This window comes from Cherax quadricarinatus, chromosome 58, assembly GCF_038502225.1.
Source record: "Cherax quadricarinatus isolate ZL_2023a chromosome 58, ASM3850222v1, whole genome shotgun sequence".
Lineage (NCBI taxonomy): Eukaryota > Metazoa > Arthropoda > Malacostraca > Decapoda > Parastacidae > Cherax > Cherax quadricarinatus.
This window is the reverse complement of record NC_091349.1, coordinates 14859415-14875857: the sequence shown is the minus strand read 5'-3', so window position 1 is coordinate 14875857 and position 16443 is coordinate 14859415. Positions and strand designations below refer to the sequence as shown.

General features: G+C 43.1%; 1 protein-coding gene across 1 annotated transcript in view; it reads left to right on the top strand.

Moving 5' to 3' along the window:
- Nucleotides 1–663: 663 nt before the first annotated feature.
- LOC128698102 (galanin receptor 2b-like) overlaps nucleotides 664–16443 on the top strand; it is a 774594-nt gene continuing 758814 nt past the window's right edge. Inside the window, exon 1 of the mRNA XM_053790210.2 lies at nucleotides 664–946. The gene's annotated coding sequence lies outside the window, so the exon portion shown is untranslated. The remainder of the gene's footprint in view (nucleotides 947–16443) is intronic.

Here is a 16443-nt window from a genome sequence, read left to right as displayed (position 1 = left end):
CTGAGAGATAGTATTGCGTCCTCGTCTCCTACCTGAGTGTTGTGTCCTCGTCTCCTACCTGAGAGATAGTATTGCGTCCTCGTCTCCTACCTGAGAGACAGTGTTGTGTCCTCGTCTCCTACCTGAGAGACAGTGTTGTGTCCTCGTCTCCTACCTGAGACAGTGTTTTGTGTTGCTTGTGTTTTACCTAATATGGTGTACTTGTCTGTAATCTTTCACTCGGCTTTGTTAAACAGTGTTCTGTTTCTTTATTTAATTCTTTTGAAACATAAAAGAATGACAGAAGAAATTTGTCAAATATTTCCCATTCTCGTACATTTTTTCCAGTGTAACATAGAATACAAAGTATTATTATTATTATTATTATTATTATTATTATTATTATTATTATTATTATTATTATTTATTATTATGGGGTAGCATTAAACCCCTATGGATTATACAGTGTTTATGTGCGGACGGGGGGGATGGGCGGTATTCAGGCTTAATTCAGGGAACTGGAGCACAGATCCAATTCCTTAGATCAAGAGCCCCTCACGAGCATCAAGAAACCTCCCTTGAAGGGAGAACATGACGTAGAGTAAGCGAGTTTGTAGGTAACAAGTGACTGAACTGCTGAGGAGCCAGCTTAACTCCTTGTTTCACCACTACCACCCTTGCTACTCTGCGCTACCCTGGTCTTGATCAACACCACTCACTCGCTCTCAACACTCGCACACAAACACCAGGCAGGTGTTCGCCTGGCAGGATTAGCGCAGTATTTACTTTCTTATAAGCGTGTCGATATAAGTGTATTTTTTTTTTCTGAGAGTGTCGTGACAATGAAATCTGAAAATAGAAAACGTAAGTGAACATAGATTTGTAAGACTATATGGTATTCTTCAGTACTGGAGAGGGTTTGGCGAGTCAACGCCCCCGCGTCTCTGTCTGTGACCAGGCCTCGAAGGTATGTGTCGGTTGATTATTTTGTTTATGCGTAAATCATAACCATAACATTTTAAAGTGTGGACATGTAAGTCAGTGAAAGGTTTCCGTCAGATGACCTAAAGCTCGATCATATAACTAAGAGCCGCGCCAGGAAATACTTATTCTGTTTCCTGACAAATCGTACCTAACCTAATCTAACCTAGTTGATGTGTATGGGTTATGATGTGAGGGTTATGATAAATGGTATGGTGATACCAACACTGTGGTAAGACACACAAGTGTCTTTTACCACATCGTACCACAACGTTTCGCCATAAGTGGCGAAACGTTTCCTGTAATGTCCTGAACTGTGCACAAGTGTCTTCCACAGGTGAGGGTTCTGCTCCTTGTGAAGGGGGGGACATGTTCCATAGATTACTATTTGATAATTACATTACGTACGTTATCAACGAGGAAATGCTGAAGCTAATTACGTAACTAAAAATCAGGAATTTTCGCACGAAATAAAAGCATTTCAATTTTAACATTTTTCTCCCCCATCCCTCCCCCCCCCCCCCAAAAAAAAAGTCAGAACTCCAAACTTTTTTTTTTCTAGGTAAGATAGATAGTTTTTCACCAAGTAAATAAAGCAAGTTTTATGTAAACTTTGTGTACATAATATACTTTTTTTCAAACAAAGATCTTGAGGGCATGCAGAAGTTATAGACGTATAAACATTGTTGATTTAGCCTAAGATAACCAAGTCGCCAAACAATGTGACTTGCTTCTAATCAAGTGAGACATTCTCAGAGGTTCTCTGAGGGATGGCTGTCTTCTCTGAGGGATGGCTGTCTTCTCTGAGGGATGGCTGTCTTCTCTGAGGGATGGCTGTCTTCTCTGAGTGAGGGATGGCTGTCTTCTCTGAGTGAGGGATGGCTGTCTTCTCTGAGTGAGGGATGGCTGTCTTCTCTGAGGGATGGCCGTCTTCTCTGAGGGATGGCCGTCTTCTCTGAGGGATGGCCGTCTTCTCTGAGGGATGGCCGTCTTCTCTGAGGGATGGCCGTCTTCTCCGAGGGATGGCCGTCTTCTCCGAGGGATGGCCGTCGTCTCCGAGGGATGGCCGTCGTCTCCGAGGGATGGCCGTCGTCTCCGAGGGATGGCCGTCGTCTCCGAGGGATGGCCGTCGTCTCCGAGGGATGGCCGTCGTCTCCGAGGGATGGCCGTCGTCTCCGAGGGATGGCCGTCGTCTCCGAGGGATGGCCGTCGTCTCCGAGGGATGGCCGTCGTCTCCGAGGGATGGCCGTCGTCTCCGAGGGATGGCCGTCGTCTCCGAGGGATGGCCGTCGTCTCCGAGGGATGGCCGTCGTCTCCGAGGGATGGCCGTCGTCTCCGAGGGATGGCCGTCGTCTCCGAGGGATGGCTGTAGTCTCCGAGGGATGGCTGTAGTCCCCGAGGGATGGCTGTAGTCCCCGAGGGATGGCTGTCGTCTCCGAGGGATGGCTGTCGTCTCCGAGGGATGGCTGTCGTCTCCGAGGGATGGCTGTCGTCTCCGAGGGATGGCTGTCCTCCCCAAGATGCAGCTTCCTTTGAGGAAAACCCATAAGCACTAAAATTTTACGCTGACCATAAGAGACATTTTCCAATTCCCAGAATCCCCTCCCCACCAAAAAAAAAAAAACAAAAATAGAGAACCTAAACCCATCAAAGGTTCCATCCTCTTCATACGACGCATCAGCCATTCAAGAGTAATGTTAATTAAGATTTATATATAGGAAGAACCCGTAGGGGTCATATAGCGCCTGTGAAATGGGAAGCGTTCAAATTCGATGGAAACAAGGGAGGGGGGGGGCGGGAAGGAAGGTCCACTTCCTTAGATCAAGAGACTCAAGACAGTATCTAGGAAAAAATAACAATATAAAATATTTTACAATTTCTACATTCATAGGTCCATTTGCATTCGTAAATGTTCTATACATGACACTACATACCTTTTCCCCTACGGGTTTAGCGCTTCCCCCTTTATTATAATAATACATAGCTTTTCTAAGACACAGGTAGCCTCCCACACAGACAGGGCGACCTAAAAACACTTTTCTTTATACATTTAGCAATGCATATTGGAGAAGGGGTTACTAGCCTCTTGCTCCCGGTATTTTAGTGACATCTTACGACACGCATGACTTAGGGAGGAAGAATTCAGTTCCACTTCCCCATGGACAATACATAGGTGGTTTCCAAATTTTCTTTCCCTGTGATAACTGATCGCCGCTTAAATTTCAACACTCGTATCCTACTCGATAGAAGGTTTGTGCGTGTGTGTGTGTGTGTGTGCGCGTGTGTGTGCGCGTGTGTGTGCGTGCGTGTGCGTGCGTGTGCGTGCGTGCGTGTGCGTGCGTGTGCGTGCGTGTGTGTGTGTGTGTGTATATGTGTACTCGCCTAGATGTACTCACCTAGTTGAGGTTGCGGGGGTCTAGTCCGAGCTCCTGGCCCCGCCTCTTCACTGGTCGCTACTAGGTCACTCTCCCTGAACCGTGAGCTTTATCATACCTCTGCTTAAAGCTATGTATGGATCCTGCCTCCACTACATCGCTTCCCAAACTATTCCACTTACTGACTACTCTGTGGCTGAAAAAATACTTCCTAACATCCCTGTGATTCATCTGTGTCTTCAACTTCCAACTGTGTCCCCTTGTTACTGTGTCCAATCTCTGGAACATCCTGTCTTTGTCCACCTTGTCAATTCCTCTCAGTATTTTGTATGTCGTTATCATGTCCCCCCTATCTCTCCTGTCCTCCAGTGTCGTCAGGTTGATTTCCCTTAACTTCTCCTCGTAGGACATACATCTTAGCTCTGGGACTAGTCTTGTTGCAAACCTTTGCACTTTCTCTAGTTTCTTTACGTGCTTGGCTAGGTGTGGGTTCCAAACTGGTGCCGCATACTCCAATATAATAGAATCCTTGGCTTCATATCAAGAAGCATAAATAATAGGAGTCCTCAGGTTGTTCTTCAACTCTATACATCCTTGGTTAGGCCTCATTTAGATTATGCTGCACAGTTTTGGTCACCGTATTACAGAATGGATATAAATTCTCTGGAAAATGTACAAAGGAGGATGACAAAGTTGATCCCATGTATCAGAAACCTTCCCTATGAGGATAGACTAAGGGCCCTGAATCTGCACTCTCTAGAAAGACGTAGAATTAGGGGGGATATGATTGAGGTGTATAAATGGAAGACAGGAATAAATAAAGGAGATGTAAATAGTGTTCTGAAAATATCTAGCCTAGACAGGACTCGCAGCAATGGTTTTAAGTTGGAAAAATTCAGATTCAGGAAGGATATAGGAAAGTACTAGTTTGGTAATAGAGTTGTGGATGAGTGGAACAAACTCCCAAGTACCGTTATAGAGGCCAGAACGTTGTGTAGCTTTAAAAATAGGTTGGATAAATACATGAGTAGATGTGGGTGGGTGTGAGTTAGACCTGATAGCTTGTGCTACCAGGTCGGTTGCCGTGTTCCTCCCTTAAGTCAATGTGACCTGACCTGACTAGGTTGGGTGCATTGGCTTAAGCCGGTAGGAGACTTGGACCTGCCTCGCATGGGCCAGTAGGCCTTCTGCAGTGTTCCTTCGTTCTTATGTTCTTATGTTCTTATGTTCTTATATGGGCCTAACGTACACGGTGTACAGGGTCCTGAACGATTCCTTATTAAGATGTCGGAATGCTGTTCTGAGGTTTCCCAGGCGCCCATATGCTGCAGCAGTTATTTGGTTGATGTGCGCTTCAAGAGATGTGCCTGGTGTTATGCTCACCCCAAGATCTTTTTCCTTGAGTGAGGTTTGTAGTCTCTGGCCCCCTAGACTGTACTCCGTCTGCGGTCTTCTTTGCCCTTCCCCAATCTTCATGACTTTGCACTTGGTGGGATTGAACTCCAGGAGCCAATTGCTGGACCAGGTCTGCAGCCTGTCCAGATCCCTTTGTAGTTCTGCCTGGTCTTCGATCGAGTGAATTCTTCTCATCAACTTCACGTCATCTGCAAACAGGGACACCTCAGAGTCTATTCCTTCCGTCATGTCGTTCACAAATACCAGAAACAGTACTGGTCCTAGGACTGACCCCTGTGGGACCCCGCTGGTCACAGGTGCCCACTCTGACGCCGCGCCACGTACCATGACCCGCTGCTGTCTTCCTGACAAGTATTCCCTGATCCATTGTAGTGCCTTCCCTGCTTGGTCCTCCAGTTTTTGCACCAATCTCTTGTGTGGAACTGTGTCAAACGCCTTCTTGCAGTCCAAGAATATGCAATCCACCCACCCCTCTCTCTCTTGTCTTACTGCTGTCACCATGTCATAGAACTCCAGTAGGTTTGTGACACAGGATTTCCCGTCCCTGAAACCATGTTGGCTGCTGTTGATGAGATCATTCCTTTCTAGGTGTTCCACCACTCTTCTCCTGATAATCTTCATGATTTTGCATACTATACATGTCAGTGACACTGGTCTGTAGTTTAATGCTTCATGTCTGTCTCCTTTTTTAAAGATTGGGACTACATATGCTGTCTTCCATGCCTCAGGCAATCTCCCTGTTTCGATAGATGTATTGAATATTGTTGTTAGGGGTACACATAGCGCCTCTGCTCGCTCTCTCAATACCCATGGGGAGATGTTATCTGGCCCCATTGCCTTTGAGGTATCTAGCTCACTCAGAAGCCTCTTCACTTCTTCATCGGTTGTGTGCACTGTGTCCAGCACATGGTGGTGTGCCCCACCTCTCCGTCTTTCTGGAGCCCCTTCTGTCTCCTCTGTGAACACTTCTTTGAATCTCTTGTTGAGTTCCTCACATACTTCACGGTCATTTCTTGTTGTCTCTCCTCCTTCCTTCCTTAGGCTGATTACCTGGTCCTTGACTGTTGTTTTCCTCCTGATGTGGCTGTACAAAAGTTTCGGGTCAGATTTGGCTTTCGCTGCTATGTCATTTTCATATTGTCTTTGGGCCTCCCTTCTTATCTGTGCATATTCGTTTCTGACTTCGACTGATCTCCTTATTCTCCTGGGTCCTTTGCCTTCTATATTTCTTCCATTCCCTAGCACACTTGGTTTTTGCCTCCCTGCACCTTTGGGTAAACCATGGGCTCATCCTGGCTTTTTCATTATTCCTGTTACCCTGGGGTACAAACCTCTCCTCGGCCTCCTTGCATTTTGTTGCTACATATTCCATCATCTCATTAACTGGCTTCCCTGCCAGTTCTCTGTCCCACTGAACCCCGTTCAGGAAGTTCCTCATTCCTGTGTAGTCCCCTTTCTTGTAGTTTGGCTTCATTCGTCCTGGCCTTCCTGCTTCTCCCTCCACTTGTAGCTCTACTGTGTATTCGAAGCTTAAAACCACATGGTCACTGGCCCCAAGGGGTCTTTCATATGTGATGTCCTCGATATCTGCACTACTCAAGGTGAATACTAAGTCCAGCCTTGCTGGTTCATCCTCTACTCTCTCTTGTAGTGTCCCTTACGTGTTGGTACATGAAGTTTTCCAGTACCACCTCCATCATCTTAGCCCTCCATGTATCTTGGCCCCCATGTGGGTCCAAGTTCTCCCAATCGATCTCCTTGTGGTTAGAGTCACCCATGATCAGGAGCTTTGCCCTGCATGCATGAGCTCTTCTGGCCACTGTAGCCAGTGTGTCAACCATCGCTCTATTGCTCTCGTCGTACTCTTGCCTTGGCCTCCTTCTGTTCTGTGGTGGGTTATACATCACTGCTATTACCACCTTGGGACCTCCAGAGTGAAGCGTTCCCGCTATGTAATCACTTTCTTCTCCGCTGTCTCCCCTCTCCAGCTCATCAAAATTCCAGCGATTTTTGATCAGCAATGCCCCTCCTCCACCCCCCTGTTCCCTCTCTTTCCTCAGGATTTGGTATCCCGTTGGAAAGATGGCATCTGTTATCATACCTGTAAGCTTGGCTTCTGTGAGAGCTATGATGTCCGGTGATGCCTCTTTGACTCTTTCATGCCACTCCTACTTATTTGTTATTCCATCAGCATTTGTGTACCATACCTTCAGTTTCCTTTCCAACACTGTGGTTTGGGGGGCCTGTGAGGGTGGGAGACCTGGTAGCATACTGTAGGATTCTATAGCTCGGTGTTGGGTGGAGGCTGTGGGTATGGATTGTAGTGTGTGTTGGGATGGTGTGATAGGTTATGGTTCTGAGAATAGTTGTGTGTGTGCTTGCCCTTGCTGTTCTGTTCTGCTCTGACTGACCTCTGCTGGTTCCATCCTTGTCTCTTTTCCTAGCTCCTTTCGCTTTTTTGTCCTCTCCCTCAGCTGCTGTCGTTCTGACTGTGTTCTGTCTCTGTCTAGGAACACCTTCTTGTACTCTTCCGAGTATTTCAACCGAGGTTTCTCTTGGAGGATCCTGTTCCGCACTGTTTCCGTCCTGAGAATCAGCTTGATTGGTCGGTTTCTTCCCTTCGAGTACCTCCCTATTCTCTGAAAATTTACAATCTCGTCCATCTCTTCACCTATTTCCGTGATGATTTTCTCAATCTCCTTTCTTTCTTCCTGCTGCCTTTCAGTGTGTGTCCTTTCCTCTCTCTCTCCTGAAGCCCATGGATAAACACTGATTTTGCCCTTTCCTCCTCCCATTGCCTCACCCTCTGTGACTCTGTATCCTGCCTGTATGTGGTCAGATTCTCCCTTGATTTTTCTAGTGGCTCTTGATAGCATGGTTGTGCCTCAGCATTCGACCTATCACCCTCTCCATCTGCACCCAGCTGTTCTTCCCTTTCACTCCTTGGCCCTCCTTGGCAGGCTGATATGACCTTAGCATAATTCATAATTCATTCCTTCCTGTTCGGCCTCGCAGCTTCATATGCTGTGTCTTCTCTGGTCACTGCCCCTGTAACTCGCTTCAGCCTATTTATCTCAACTTCTAGGACCCTTATCTTGGCTACTGCAGTTTCGACTTGTGCCTCCCAATTCTTTGTCTCCTTCTCCAACCTCTTTTCCAATTTCACAGAGAGCTCTCTCCATTTTTTCAGAAAGCTCTCCTAATTTTCTCTCCCACTCTTGTTTCATCCTTTTCCACTGCTCCTCCATCCACTTGTGTGTGTGTGTGTGTGTGTATATATATATATTATATATATATATATATATATATATATATATATATATATATATATATATATATATATATATATATATATATATTATAATCTCAACCTTCTTATAATCAGGACGTATCTTTAATGAATGAAGCTGATCAAGATTAATAACAATAAGCCACTGCAAGAAAATGTGTTTCCTGGAATTAGCTACTCCTAAATGTAGGTTCCTTGATGCTGGTGAGGGGCTCTTGATGCTGGTGAGGGGCTCTTCATCTAGGGAATTGGATCTTTTCTCTAATTCAGTGAATTAAGCCCGAATGCCCTCCATCCCCCCTCCCCTCAAGCGCTATATAATACCTAGTAAACTCCCCATGATAATGGATTGACTATGTAACTTTGAATATCCGGTACTTGAATGTGCCAGGTACAATACAAATATTCATTTGCATACTAGACAGAGTGAGATATACATGTTATACGATATCGCTAAACACAAAGAAAACCATTAGCTGCCTGATGCCTTTCAGATGAAGCATATTGATGTTATAAACGGTAGTTTGGAGTAAATTTGGTACGAGAAACTGAAAAATCAGGCAGCCACGTAAAGGTATGCCTTGAGGGATATCTAATTTCCTAGCTACTGAAGCTTGGCATAACTTAAGTGGTGGATGTACAGCGTAACATCACTTAAGTGGAACTGTGGCACCGTTATCAAAGTCTGGGGGGATATTAGGAGCCACAAACGAGGCCATTACACAACTAATAACATGGTTGATCCCTGAGGCAGAAAGTTGCAATTATTCTGTGCGGGTAAATATGTAAACAAAAATGGCGGCCGAACACGAGCCCTACAACCAGGAATCATCACCGTAAAATTATATTTAATTATTGTTTGCTCGTGTGCCGTGTCATTATTTTCTCCTCCTATTCCAGCATTATTAAACTTGGCGTGAATGCCTTTATTATTATTTTCACATTTTCATTCTCTAATTTCCTAGTTTCGCCTTAAATATTTATTTTAAATGTATTATCAGTGGCTAACGCGTCGGTCTGGAGTTTTATGACACTGACCGCGGGTTCTACCCCCACCCGTGGTATGGCTTATCTCTACTGTTGCTGGTTTTCCTTTGCTACTTAATAGAGGTCATCTTATTTTACTTATTAGTGGCCATCTTTTTCTACTACGTACTAGTGACCTTCTTGCTCTGTTACTTCTCCCTCATTCTCTACAAGTCATCACTCTTCTTCCTCATTCTCTGCAGTTTTAGTCTTGAACATCAAAATGGTATACAATACCGACAGGTTGTTAGGTAAGACACATATGCAACAGTTAGACAACTTTATTCCGAAACGTTTCGCCTACACAGTAGGCTTCTTCAGTCGAATACAGAAAGTAGGCAGGAACAGTAGAGATGTGAAGACGATGTAATCAGTCCATCACCCTTAAAGTCGTAGAATTTGAGGTTGTCAGTCCCTCGGCCTGGAGAAGTTCAGTTCCATAGTCAGGAACTATCTGAAGATCAAGCGACAGTGCGGAGACTTAAATACTGTCGGAAGGAGAGGTGCAGGGTAGTAGTAGTAGTAGTAGTAGTAGTAGTAGTAGTGAGAGGCAACTGAGAGGTCATGTCCCTCTCAGATCCAACCCTTCTCACTTGAAAAGCTTGTCCAAGGTGTTTTCTGTACCAAGATGCCACGTGTTGCAGTGTCTGACAAGATGAACATCAAAATGGTATACAATACCGACAGGTTGTTAGGTAAGACACATATGCAACAGTTAGACAACTTTATTCCGAAACGTTTCGCCTACACAGTAGGCTTCTTCAGTCGAATACAGAAAGTAGGCAGGAACAGTAGAGATGTGAAGACGATGTAATCAGTCCATCACCCTTAAAGTCGTAGAATTTGAGGTTGTCAGTCCCTCGGCCTGGAGAAGTTCAGTTCCATAGTCAGGAACTATCTGAAGATCAAGCGACAGTGCGGAGACTTAAATACTGTCGGAAGGAGAGGTGCAGGGTAGTAGTAGTAGTAGTAGTAGTGAGAGGCAACTGAGAGGTCATGTCCCTCTCAGATCCAACCCTTCTCACTTGAAAAGCTTGTCCAAGGTGTTTTCTGTACCAAGATGCCACGTGTTGCAGTGTCTGACAAGATGAACATCAAAATGGTATACAATACCGACAGGTTGTTAGGTAAGACACATATGCAACAGTTAGACAACTTTATTCCGAAACGTTTCGCCTACACAGTAGGCTTCTTCAGTCGAATACAGAAAGTAGGCAGGAACAGTAGAGATGTGAAGACGATGTAATCAGTCCATCACCCTTAAAGTCGTAGAATTTGAGGTTGTCAGTCCCTCGGCCTGGAGAAGTTCAGTTCCATAGTCAGGAACTATCTGAAGATCAAGCGACAGTGCGGAGACTTAAATACTGTCGGAAGGAGAGGTGCAGGGTAGTAGTAGTAGTAGTAGTAGTAGTAGTAGTAGTAGTAGTGAGAGGCAACTGAGAGGTCATGTCCCTCTCAGATCCAACCCTTCTCACTTGAAAAGCTTGTCCAAGGTGTTTTCTGTACCAAGATGCCACGTGTTGCAGTGTCTGACAAGATGAACATCAAAATGGTATACAATACCGACAGGTTGTTAGGTAAGACACATATGCAACAGTTAGACAACTTTATTCCGAAACGTTTCGCCTACACAGTAGGCTTCTTCAGTCGAATACAGAAAGTAGGCAGGAACAGTAGAGATGTGAAGACGATGTAATCAGTCCATCACCCTTAAAGTCGTAGAATTTGAGGTTGTCAGTCCCTCGGCCTGGAGAAGTTCAGTTCCATAGTCAGGAACTATCTGAAGATCAAGCGACAGTGCGGAGACTTAAATACTGTCGGAAGGAGAGGTGCAGGGTAGTAGTAGTAGTAGTAGTAGTAGTAGTAGTAGTAGTAGTAGTGAGAGGCAACTGAGAGGTCATGTCCCTCTCAGATCCAACCCTTCTCACTTGAAAAGCTTGTCCAAGGTGTTTTCTGTACCAAGATGCCACGTGTTGCAGTGTCTGACAAGATGAACATCAAAATGGTATACAATACCTATCATTTCACTGTATATTCGTCTGTCTCCATTACTTTTCTAATTCCTCCTTTTCTGCTAGATTTCTCCAACCTTCATTACTTACATTCATCTTTCACTGCTGCATATTTACTCCGGGTTTTTTTTTCTGTGCCTGCAAAGGAAAATTTATGTACCGCTTCCTCTAAGTTCCTCGACTGTTTCCCAGCAATTACTCGAGTCTTCTCTTTCAGAAAGTATCGTTTGTGCATCGTACTCAGGGGGACAGTACATATTTTTAATGGAATTTGCAGAACAGCGCAGCAGTTAAGGTGCTGTTAAATGAAGACGCTGCTATCGATCGGCTTCAAACTTTGTACACTAGGAAATCCTGTTTACGTGATGGTTATGATTGCAGTTTGGGTGTGGCGTAGCCGGTTCTCTAATGCTTCCATAAAATTACGCTCCGTTTCAAGTGAGTTTTCTTGAGAATACATCTCCCGAACGATTTCAACCTTATTTGCCTGGTGCAGTTAATGCAGATTTACATCTGCATAGATGTAAATCTGCTAGTTTATTTTCACATTTAAATTGTTTTTCGCTTATGTTGTCCACACAAAGGTTCACAGTGTTGTTGTCCCACACAAAGGTTCAGTGATATTGTGCTGTGTAAATTCCAGTTTCCCAATTTTACTTAACCAAGACATTGGTAACCTTCAGTTATTGGAGAATATATCGCCGGATCGACCTCAGCCTTTGTGATTGTACGTCTTATTAATAAGATGAAGGTTTGGATTGATCTTGTGTTGGTGTCAGAAAAGTTTATTGGTGAAATCACAGAAGTTGGTACATTTTTATTTTATCCACGCGAACCTTTAAAGCTAATGTAATTTACTGAGGAATTTTATGGTTGTTGCTGCACCGTGTTGATAGTAATTTTCCCAGTTCTCTTTTATCACTTTGTGTAATGTTTTCGTACTGCCAATTTCATGAAAAAATGGGAAGTTTTTTTTTACATTTCTAGAGAATTTAAAATAATATATTGTTGTTAATTAACCTTGAAAATTTTATTAGTGACCCTTAAATTAAATTTTTTTTCTGTACGATAATTTAGGAGAGCCGGTAATTTAGGTAAGGTGTACGGTAAATTAGGTAGGGTGTACGGTAATTTATGAGAGCCGGTAATTTAGGTAGGGTGCAAGGTAATTTAAGGAAGCCGGTAATTTAAGTATGGTGTAAGTGTATGACTAGCTTTATCTTGTTTTATATTAAGCATTTATGAAGTTTAATGATTTATATCGGCTTTACCTCGCATTGGGTGTGTCTAAGGTTTGTGAAACAACTCTGGGGTGCTTTACACTGGTGGTGACGTTTCAAGATTTTTAGTGTTTGGGTAAAGTTTAAGTTACTAGCCCTCTTAAGCGTTTTAACCTATGGTTTCTGGCCCTCTTTGAGTGTTAAAACACACACACACACACACACACACACACACACACACACACACACACACACAGGCATGCTCGTATGTATATACGTACTCTTTACATCTAAACTGCTGATGTAGTTTGCTTAAATATTGTTATTGTATTATCGGTTGTATAAGCCCTAATGTGCCATTTTATTAAAGAATGGTTCTTTTGAATGGCTTTAAATGCCCAAGCATCTTTATTGTAGGCTCTTACTAGTTTTGGCCTTTACATGTGCAAGTATACCATTTTTTAAAAGAAATTACAAGTAATGCTTCGATTGGCTTCTAATCCTAAATGATAATAGAGCACTGAATCGTATTTAGCGCTCTGTAAGATTCCATTTTTGTGCACTGAGGTCAAGGGTACTTGTCTTAATGGGACACTGAGATCACTGTCTTGGATTGCACAGTTACCGACCCGCATCTAGCTGTTTACCGCTGTGTGTTTCGTGTTGGTACATGTATATGGGTCCACAGGCGGATCTACAATGAAACTAATGAAGCTTTAGTTTCAGGGCCCCTAATCCCGGAGGGGCCCCAGAAGCCACTTTAGTCCACATTGCTTAAATATTTTGTCTCGCGTATGAGAAAGGGTTGCAAAGAGACCCCATAACAGTTAAAGCTTCAAGGCCCCATAAATGTAGGTCCGCCACTGCATGGGTCGAGAGTTAAGTAATGCAGGTGATACCTTTGTCGGATAGTATAGCTACCTGACCCTTGTAGGTTTAGAGCTTGTTTTTATTATAATAACTATAGCTACCAAAATACATAGTTTTTTATAACGGCGATTCTATGTATACACAAACTAGAAACGTGGGAGGCGTAACGGCTAGAAATGTTTGAAATGATAAAGAATGGCTGAGAAAAAAGATGTGAAAGGTGCAGCTGGATTATGAAAAAGAGAATTTGGAATGAGAGAGAGAGACGTTAGAAAAATATTTATCTCTTCCACCTCCAATCCCGTTTTCTGTCTTAAACTACTTTCAGAGAGAGAGTAAATATTCATTATATCTAAATTCTGTGTATTTAATCCCATCTGGCAGACTTTAATCCAGGGTGGCAGAATGTTTTCACAGGAAGGACATTCCTGGAATATTGCTTAGTTGCCTTTGTTGTGTCGAGGTCTTAGTGTTTATTTTTGTTACGGTGATGTGCACCGTCGGTATTAGGTATTTCCATGACCGGAATGACTGTAGTGGTTGTCAAGAGTATTTTCCTTCTCCAAGGTTATTAACCTGAGAGGTCCTCTTCTGGTCAGTTTGACTTGCAGTGTTGGTGTACCATATGTAGAGGAAGGTTGCGAAACAAACCAGGGTACTGGTGGGGGTTAGAACCTATGGCGAGTGAGTCGTAGAACTCCAGGCCATTGTGTAAGCCACTGGTTTGTTTGCAATCGTGTTATTGTAAAGTAAAAGGACACAAGTGCAACTAATGTGACATTTATTGTGGCAACGTTTCGCTCTCCAGGAGCTTTATCAAGCCATTAATGGCTTGATAAAGCTCCTAGAGAGCGAAACGTTGCCACAATAAATGTCACATTAGTTGCACTTGTGTCCTTTTACTTTACATATTGTCGGTAATTCTACCAACTTTATTACAATCGTGTTATTAAGATTTCGTGAGTCAGGAAGGTTGAGATTATTATTGGGTTGTGCAGGTGCCGCTTTGTCAATTTTAAAGACCATGTGAGTTATTAAATTCAATTTAAAAAAAACTTGAATGCGTCATCTGATTGATTTCAAACATGCAGAACTGATGTATCATTCTTCCATTGTTATCGGGTTATGTAGATGCCAATTTATCCACCCGATATTTTAAAATTGTGTGTTTTATCGGGGAAACATTTGAGAAGAATCTGAGGGACCTAACCTAACTCTTATGAATTGCTTCAAGCTTAAAATACTTATGCATCTGACTACTAAGATGATTTAATACAGTTTTAGTCGGCACTGGTCTTAATTTGCTAATTTCCTAATAGTATAATTTAAAAAGTAAATCAATTTCCGTGCAGTAACTGGAATGACCTTTATTTCTTAGGACTTCAACCTTTTAGTGCTAGTTTGCTCAAAGGCTGGGTCACATTCTTATTTAGCTGAGTAAATCAAATTTTCCAACAGAGGAAGGCATGAGTAACAGAGGAAGGCATGAGTAACAGAGGAAGGTACGATTAACAGAGGAAGGTACGATTAACAGAGGAAGGTACGATTAACAGAGGAAGGTACGATTAACAGAGGAAGGTACGATTAACAGAGGAAGGTACGGGTAACAGAGGAAGGTATGTAGGAGCAATAACTGGAGAAAGTCCCAATCATCTTCAAACTTCCAGTGCTAGTGTGTCTTTCAAAGAGAAAAAATCTAATTCATTTAAATGTGTGTTTCAAATGTATTTATATTTTCTAATACCTTGTGGTAATTGTTTCTGTGGTACTTGTAAGATACAGAGACAACACAAAGCACAGAATAAACAGTAAAAGATGCTTAAAAAAGAATAGTTGATAATACCTTAATACCTTCATGGTATGGATGATCGATACCAAACCTGCGGACTCGGAGGCATAACAAGCGGCTGACCAGAAGAATGAGACGCTTGTCCAATATTCGGGAATCTTTATTACGGAAACGTTGCTAGACGTTTCCATAAATATTCTTAAATATAGCACTAATGTCTAATTCTTCTACTTGTCTATTTTCTAAATTATATACATCATAGCTTACCAGAAAGATACACTATTTTTAACTAGGTGACTGTTGTTTCCCCTAGATAAGTGCAACTAAACAGATGTTAAATGAACGGTTCCCCGTGGCCTGGTGGCAAAAGCTCTCGCTTCACACGACGAGGGTCCGGGTTCGATTCCCAACGAGGATACAAACACTGGGTGTGTTTCCTTACTCCGGTTATCTATGTTCCTTATCTGTAAAATGGGTACCTGGGTGTTAGTCGACTGGTGTGGGTCGCATCCTGGGACAAAACTGACCTAATTTGCCCGAAATGCTCAGCATAACAAGCGGCTTTCTATATAGTAGTATGTCATTAGTGTCAGCTAAGACTGTATACCTTGTACATGTACTTGTAGAAATAGATATATTATTATAGAGTGAACCAGAGGCGGGTCAGGCTAATACCACAGGCTGCGTTTTGGGTTATTGTTGTAAACTGAAAATGATCATGTGGAACAGCCTTTTTCACTTTCAAATGCTTATAAACTCCTGATAGCATGTTTACACTCTCATATATTAAGTGAGCAATAGAGCTAGGCCTAAAAAAATGCATATACAGTACACATTACTTACCTTAAATATTTTCAACCTTAGTTTATAGTACTTGGTGAATATTTATTATAGGAAGTCAGAATAAATGAAGAATAGATATAATTGAAAATCATTTCATTAGTGAAAAGTTGTGAAGTGAGGCGCTGTAAAGCGGGACCCACATATACAGTGTAATGGTCAATTAAAAATAGCCCATAATGAATCAGATTCATCATGGAGGGTTGATTACCTCTCCGCTACTTCCGTAAATAGACGATACTTGACTGTTGTTTATCTCTCACCAGAGACAGTGTGAACTGTGAGGTCTTCTGTTGTCGGCCTCTCGTACTTCCTACACTTTCTCTTTCCCATTTCGTTCTTCCTGTCTCACATTGCTTTTCACTATCCTTTGTTCTTTAACGCCCTTTCCTTCCCTCCCATCACTCTTTCCACTCCTTCCCCTCCCACTGCTGCCTCTCTCTACCCATCTACTTTCTCTTTACTTCTCTAGTTTCTCTATTTTCTCTTGTTCTACTTTTTTCCTTCTAACCACCTCCATCCTTCCTTTTCCCATCTTGCTCTCTCCATCACACTCTTCTTCCTGCCCCTGCCTCCTTCACTCCTCTCCCATCTTCTCTCTCCCCCGTCCCATCACTGCCTCTCCTCCTCTTCCTTCCCTTCCAGC